General features: G+C 43.4%; 1 pseudogene; it reads left to right on the top strand.

Annotated features, from left to right (window-relative positions):
* Positions 1-436: 436 nt before the first annotated feature.
* On the top strand, positions 437-1,295 carry LOC101528977 (phosphatidylinositol N-acetylglucosaminyltransferase subunit C-like; annotated as a pseudogene).
* The last annotated feature ends 7,162 nt before the right edge of the window (positions 1,296-8,457 follow it).

Raw genomic sequence — 8,457 nt, forward strand, 5'->3', positions numbered from 1 at the left:
TCTGCTGTCTTGTGCTGTCCTAAGGCTGGGTGAGGGGTAACAGGGTGAGGGAGGCCTGGAGTGTGAGTGATGCACCCCTGGGGACATGCTACCCTGCTATCCCCAACTGCAGCCCAGTCCCCAGACCTGGCGTGCAGCTGCAGTCCCTGGTGCCATGACAGGGGATCCAGGGTGTCTGGCTTGCAAAGCCAAACCTGTCATGGTCTTCCCAGAAGAAATAAGAAACTTGGCTGTGCTGTCCTACCTCAGAGAACAAACTCATCTTTGCAGATCTAGCCTGGGTTGCTGCCTTTGAAAACAAGGAAAGGTTGGTAGAATATTAACCAAAGCATAGCATGGAATTTTCAGAGAGGTCTTACTTTAAAACTTTATAAAGAATGGGAACACTTGGACTTCTGCAAGGGAGACTGAACTGGCCTGAGTGAAAGAAAGGATAATGTGTGCCCAACCTGTAACTAACCCCAAGGCGGTCAGGTAGGAGAAGGTCTTATGTGATCAACAGTCCTTCCCTGGTAACTACAGGAATTAGAGGTTCCTGGAAGCGCCTTGGATACCAGTACTGAGCTGTGGTATTTGAATACAGTGTGGTGGTACAGTAGCTATGCAGTGTCCATGTTTTTGGTGATTATTTGGTGGCATATGGACGAGCATGTTCTGGCACCCCACTAGCTGTTTGAAGCTAGCCTGGCTTCTTCATTGATTGGGCATGTTCTGTTCAATCTCACTGATGGAGGTGAAGGGAGGAGGAAGACTGGGTGAAGCCAGGGCTGATCTGAAGAGTGCTCTTGTTTTCATTAATTCCTCTTATGGTTTTTCACCAGTGCTAAGGATCCTTACAGAGTCTGTCAGCCCTGACACCATCTAGGCCGTGACAGTCTTCATGTTCTTAGGCCACCTCTTCTTTGACTGTGGTGCCCCTGCTGCCATTGTGTCCAGCCCACTGTCCTTGAACATAGCCATTATCACTTCTGTCTGCCTAGCCTTATACTTTACCCAGTCTCTACATTAATTCATCATGGTGGCATTTGCCATTAAGATTTTTGCCCTGTGGCCCATGTTACAGAAGAAGCTAAAGACAGGTACTCCCTGCAGTCATATGAGGTCACACTGCTGTTTTGTTTTCACCTTTGGAGGCCCGCTGTCCAGTAGTGTTGTGGGAGCCGTGTTCATTGTGCTTCTGCTGGTTTCCATCTCAGGTCTCTGCTTTTCCTCTTCTCTTGCAACTTTTTAAGGAAAATGTCCATGGGTCTGGGGATGAACCTGAAATCAAAGATTTGTCGAGGCTCCTCAGCTAACTTAGGGCTCACTATTACATTGTTAAAGCAAGCTCACAAATTAGCCATCTAACAAATACAAAATTCAAAGGAAAAATTCCATTCTGGAAGCAGCAGACTGATGTGGATAAGAGAACAGAGATCAAAAGAAAAAATAACCAAAGGCATGGGTGAGCAAGGTGCTTGTCTTGTCTATCATGTTACGGATGAAAAAGCTTTCTGAAGTCCTCTTGAATTACTGACTCTCATTTACTATTTGCTGTAATAAATGAAGTGATGTAATTTCTATTAAAAAAAACAATAGCAACAATTAAAAAGCACAAATGCACACACCAGGTGTATACCCACCCAGCTGTATCCACGTTGAAATCTGACAGTAGCTCCTTAACTGTTCTGTTCAGCCAAAACAATACACCCCTGGAATGTAAGAATCCTGCATCCATTAACCAGATATTTTAGGAGGAATCGTCTCTTGTTCCAGTACAGTAAACACCTTTACTGTTGGATATCCCACCAAATAAGGCCCTGGGCATAGACCCACTTCTGAATTTGGGAGATTCAAACAAGAGAATGACAGTCCATAGATATATAAGTATCAATATTCAAGAAGCAAAAATGAAACCCAAGCTCTAAAATGAGTAAGATACATTTTATCTTCTCACTTTTAAGAATATGCCCTTATGGTTAAGTATAGAAATGTGTGTATAAAGCAAAATTATGTATGTATATATCTTAGATATCTCTATCTTGCTATATTTATAAAATCTCTCTATACTTCTGTGTGTATATATATCCATATATGCAGTTTTATGTACATATATATATCTTGCTTTACATATATAAAATCTGTGGTTTTTTATCACCAAGAGCTCAGTGAATATAAAAGATGATTGAATTCAATTTCTATTGCACATCTAGGTATTCTATTGAAAATCTAGTAATATTTGATAAAGTAATAAAATAAACCCAAATATTATAAACATTATGCATATATCCTGTTTTTACTTGCTTTAGTTCCATCAAAATCATTAATTATATCAGCCAATATTTTCACATAGTATATTTTTATTGAAAGTCATATAAAATAGATGACTTAGTTTTAGTCATGTATTTCTTAGATAATTATTATTACTGTTTTTTAAAAGATTTATTTATTTTTATTGGAAAGTCAGATCCACAGAGAGAAGGAGAGACAAAGATCTTCCATCTGCTAGTTCACTCCCCAAGTGGCCCCAGCAGCCAGAGCTGAGCCTCTAAAGCCAGGAGCCAGGAGCTTCTTCCTGATATCCCACGTGGGTGCAGGGTTCCAAGGCTTTGGGCCGTCCTCAACTGCTTTCCCAGGCCACAAACAGGGGGCTGGATGGGAAGTAGAGGGCCACCAGGATTAGAACCAGCGCCCAAATGGGATCCTGGCATGTACAGGGTGAGGACTTTGTCCACTAGGCTACTGCATCAGGCCCAATTATTATTACTACTATTTTTAATTCCAATTTGATAAACTGCTTTATCAAACTGCGAATGCAGTTGCAGTTGCATTAAAGTCAGTTGTAGTAAAGTAACTCTTCAGCTGAAATGAGAACTGTGAGATTCGTATACACATTCAAATGCTACAGCAGGGCTGTCAATAATGAATTATCTCCTAGAAAATATTACATTTTATCAACATCACTCTCACATTCCATGCTTTTCACTGGCTCTCAAAGCAGCATTCCCCTTCATATCACAATAATATTAAGAGTCAATAAGAGGCTTGACAGATAGTTGTATAAACACACAGTCATCCCTCCGTATTCATGGAGGATTTGTCCCAGTATCTCTTATAGATACCCAAATCTGTGAATGCTCAAGCCCCTTCTATAAAATGCAGGTATCCTACATATGTACATTTTTATATCATCTCTAGATTTCTTGTAATCCCCAGTGCAATGTAAAAGCCACAGGAATAGTTGTTATATTCTGCTGTTGGAGGAACAAGGACAAGGAAACAGTCTGTGTGTGCTCAGTACAGACACAATGTTTTTTCAAGTATTTTCCAACCACAGATGCAGAACTCATGCATAATGCAAATGTACAGAAGCTGTAAAAGAAGATGAACATCTATTGGTACATCTGGCCTTGGCACTACCTACCAAGTGTGTGACTTTGTGACCGCTTCTGAGTCCTGAGCTCCACCCAAACCAAACATGGTCACCAAAGAAATGAGAATAGGGACCTTTCTCTTTATGCAAGAATCAGTTGCTTCATGGTGTATGAAAAGAAGAATTTGACAAGTCAGTTAGCCTCCCTTTCTGTTTAGTGTTGCTCACACCCTCCACACGCTCAGGGGTTGGTGGTCCCCTGCATACCTGCCTGGGATCCAGCACAGCTGAGTTTGGTTTGGAGACCATGGAGCAACACAGTTGTTGGAGAGGAAGTGTTTCCTGGGACTGAGTGAGCCAAGAAGCAGACGTTTGAGGTTATAGTTTTGTGTAAATGCTGAGCTGCAGATTCTGAGAGCAGGATACAGGGGTGTGTTTCAGTACATTTACTGTTGGCTGTGTCTGTTATCCATGGAGACCTCTGGCAACACAGGATCTCGGACAAAAGAGCCTGAGAACTGTGCGTGCGGGAGGTCCGTGAGCGCTGGTGCCCACCCTCCTGATCGATTGTAAAGAGAGACCAAGAGCAATCCTGAAGCTCCTGTGAAGCTGTTGATCACCAAGACACCAAGCACCCTGTGTCAGCAGGAAGAGGCATCAGGAGCAAGTCCACAGGGAATGGGGCAGTCACAGTGAACAGAACCCACCAGAATCTCACGTCTCCTCTTCCTTGGGAGGGAAGGAAAAGCAGAACAGATGAGATTCTCGTCACTGCAAGGATCAAACAGCAGTTCCGCGGGCATTCCCTGCTGGAGGCCCCCACTGCCAGCCTGTACCTCATACCTGCACTAATTACAGGACCTCAGAGGCTGGTGAGAGCACACGAGCCTGGCCTTTTGACAAGAAGGTTGCATCTGAATGTGCGCCACAGGAGACTGAGTGGTTCAAGGTGGTTATTCAACAACATTCAGTGTGTGGTAAAATCTACCAGATGCTGGGTTCGGCTGGAGCATCTGAACAGAAAATGACTTTTGGCCCTCATGGAGCAGTTTACACACACACACACACACACACACACACACACACACACACACAAAAGCAGAGAGATAGCCATATAATGCAGAAATTCTGCCTACTGTGATATGTGCAGGAGTGGGCCAGACTGAAAACACAGTATCCAGAGGAACCAAAGACAGCTAACCAGAGGAAGAAGCATCAGAAGACATTCACAGAGGAGGTTACAGGAGAGCTGAAGCTTGTCAGGCAAGTGAAGTATGCTAGGAGGGCAGAGAGGGGTCCTATGATGGGTACCCCTAAACCTAGTGATAGATAATTAGCAGGATTTGAAAAGCACATGAGCAATGTGACCTAGAACACCAGCTCCATTCTCACTAAGTACATGTGTTGATGATATCTGTCTACCCAGTGGGCAGTTCATCTTCCCATTCCCCATGTAGTTGAAAATCTTATCCTGCTAATCTGCCTATCAGTATGGTCTGAATGAACTTAACTAATGAACAAAAGCAACCTTCAAATGGACCAGTAGGATGAGTGGTGCTGCGATCATCAAGTGTAGCACAGACTCATGGATCATCAGTAATTCTCCAGTGACTTTTGGCTGATCGTTTGATGTCAGCCTACTTGCCTGTTGTGACTCATCCACCCTGGCTGTCAGAAAGCAGCTGGCAGAGTCAGCTGAGCGACTCCCGACACCAGCTCCTCGAACATTGAGAGCACCCCAACCTGTCTTTGTGGGACTGTTGAGGAAATGCCCTTTGCTTTTAGAATTGAGAATTCAGAGGTAAGTTTCCACACATGGACAAGGGAGGGATCCAAGTCAGAGACCACAGGTCAAGCTAAATATTTTGACAGCCACAGCTTAGATGACTCATTAGAAGAACTCCAGGAGCCTGTGTGCATCTCTGTGCAAACTCAGCGCATCTATCTGAAACAGTGAGCCAGGGCTGTATATCATCACTGCGGAAGTCCATGATCACATTAGGATACACTCTTGATGTTGTACATTCTCTAGATTTTGAAAAATGGATAGCACATGTGTCTACCATTATAGTATCATAAAAATTATGTGAATGCACAGCATCCTCTGTGTTCCACCTACACATCCCTCCATCAGCAGATGAGCATCTCTATTACTCCACATCTTCAGTAGCACTGAGTCTTGTTTGTGTCTTGAATTTTGCTCATTCTGGTAGTTTTAGGGTGGTAGTTCATTCTCCTTAATAATGTGAGGTGCAAAATTTTCCCAGATGCTTCTTTGCCATCTGTACAGATTCACAACATAGATGATTGCTCGGTGATGAAAAGAAAATGATCTGACAAACAATAGGACTGGGAAGAATCTTAAATGAATTTGTGTTTTCTTTAATGAGCTTCTGTTCCAATCTTCTATGCGTGTAATTGAGTTGTTTTTACCAGAAGTTTGGTCACTGTTCCTGAATAGTAGTAACAAGACAAGGGTTGATCATAAAGAAGATTTAATTTGTTGATAGATGAGAGAGAGTAGCAGACCTCCACCTAAAGAACTGCTACCATCTTGAATGAATGTGCTTTGGGGTTTTTATGGAGGCTACAAGGAAAGGGGAGCTGGTTTGGTAAGACAGCAACGGAACCACAAGCCTCTGAAGTGACCAGGCAATAGACTTGTCACTAGGTTGGTGGCAATACTTACTGGCTCTTGAAGTCCGCATGCAGGGAGAGAAGACCTAGCCCAACTAGGTCATCTTGCTCTTGTTGTCTGCAGAAATTGAGATAAGGAGCAAGGCAGTGTGCACCTATGGACATGGGTGGGCAAGAAGCCAGAAAGCAGTGTGAATTGGGTCATGGACAAGTGGGGAGCCTTCAGGCCAGTCCTGAAGTATCAACAGGTTGCTGTGCATGAACTGCCTGCATAACACACACGTGGCTGGTGTGGTGGCCAACTGGGCCTCCAACAGCTTGCGGACTACTGCCTTACCCCTAGAATTCCCCTAGAGACAATACTGGCCACCAGGTGCTATCTACTGAAGAAGCAAGTGTTCCCGTAAGTCTGATAACCAGAGTCATAGAGTTGGCCGTACTGATTCTTTGATTCAGTGAGTTAAACTAAGGGAGGGTGTCTAGGAGACTGAGGCCTATGGTTTGTAGCATTTGCATTCAAGACACTGTTTGGGGACTCAATTTTCATTGACTTTGTTCTTGTTAAATTTTTTCTGTTCTTTGTATATTTTTAGGACACGATGCTTTGTCAAAAATATGTTTTACAAACATTCTCTCCTACTCTAAGATTTCTATTTTACTTTTCTTAACCACTTCTGTTCACTTTGTAAAAAAAATGGACTAATGAAAGTTTTCAGAGCACAGAGTATCATAACAAATTGAGAGAAAGGTGGTTACAAGAAGTAGTGCTGGGGTGGCAGATCAGGTTCACTTTAATTTCCTTTGAGAGATAAGAGAGGGAAAAGATATTTTCTAATCTCAATTTTAATACTTTTTTCCCATTTAAAAGGGCTATGGCTCAGAGGGGCCAATGTAACTTATACTTGTCTTTCCCCCTTTATATTCCTACTATGGAATTAATCATAGATTTGTGATTATTTAAAAAATACATCTTGCCTTCTTTATTTTTTTTAAGATTTATTTATTTTTATTGCAAAGTCAGATACACAGCAAGAAGGAAAGACAGAGAGGAAGATCTTCCATCTGTTGATTCACTCTCCAAGTGGCCACAACAGCCAGGAGCCTGGAGCTTCATCTGGGTCTCCCACACAGGTGCAGGGTCCCAAGGCTTTGGGCCATCCTCAACTGCTTTCGTAGGCCACAAGCAGGGAGCTGGATGGGAAGTGGGGCCCCGGGATTAGAACCGGCGCCGTATGTGATCCCGGCACGTGCAAGGTGAGGACTTTAGCCGGTAGGCTATTGTGCCGGCCCCTTGTCGTTCTTTATTAACTAAAACTAAGCTGTAGGGAGATAGCCAAACAACAGATCTCAGATGAGAGAAGATGTTATAAGGAACCATGGCTATCATGGCTTCTCCTCCTCCCTGGTCTTGGATGAGACGCAAGTGCATCATGGAAAGTGATGTGTTCGACTGACAGGTTAGGGAACAGAGTCCCAGTGCAGGACTGACAGGAATTCCAGGTCATATATTCCCACCTAACTCCCTGATTGGCTCCCTATTATATTAACTGACAGTTTTGAGCATTCCAGGAAGGTCGCCAGCTGTGCCCACAACATGCGTAAGGATATATATCTTTTGCAAACTTCCCTGTAGTCTGTGCATTTGTTCCTGTACCTGTCCCTCTACACAAACCTGACTTCCTCTGGAGCAAGGCTTGCCTTAGTTCTCAGTCTTTCCCCGATGTGTGTGCTCTGATTGCTGCTAAACAAGCAAGTGTGCAGTGCTGAAAGAAAAATAGCTTTATCAAGGGTAAAGCCCAAAGTATAATCTCCCCTCAGTCCGTGCTCCCTGCTCCACCATCCCTAGACTGGGTTCAGGAAAGCTCCAGAGCTTAAAGTGCAGGGGCAGTCTGGTCCCCCTCAGCATGCTCAGCCTCTGAGGGCTCCCATCCCTAAAGGGCAGGTCATCCACTTCTGCTGCACTGCCTTTGTCTCACTCAATTGTTGCTCAGATGGAGTCAGCCATTCTCTGTGGGAACCACTTGAAACTAGAATCAAGCAAAATCAGAATCTGAATCCAAAAGCAATAAAAATTTAAAACATCAAACAAAACAGTTGGAAAACTGAAAGAACATGGAGTGGGAAGCATTTTTGCTTTATATAATACACAGAGTTTAGAAAAGTAATGGATGTGGACAATCCTGATCTCAAAATGATATCTATTGTCAAGTTACTCTCTCAGTAAAAAGGAAGGACTTTGAATTGCATTTCCAATGGTCTTTCCTGTTTGTATCTTTTCAGAAAAGGCAACAGTTTCTTTTCCTTCTAGAAGGGGTAGAACCTCATTAAAGAAGAAACTCAGATACTGTTTTCCTTGTTTTCCCTAAGCAATTCCTGGACTGGCCACTGGATGGCAGAATGAGACCACAGCGATGCTGCATCAGCCAACTTGCAGCTCTGTTGGCAGCCTGGGCCCAGCTAGCCGGCAA

This window comes from Ochotona princeps, chromosome 17 (genome assembly GCF_030435755.1).
Source record: "Ochotona princeps isolate mOchPri1 chromosome 17, mOchPri1.hap1, whole genome shotgun sequence".
Taxonomy (NCBI): Eukaryota; Metazoa; Chordata; class Mammalia; order Lagomorpha; family Ochotonidae; genus Ochotona; species Ochotona princeps.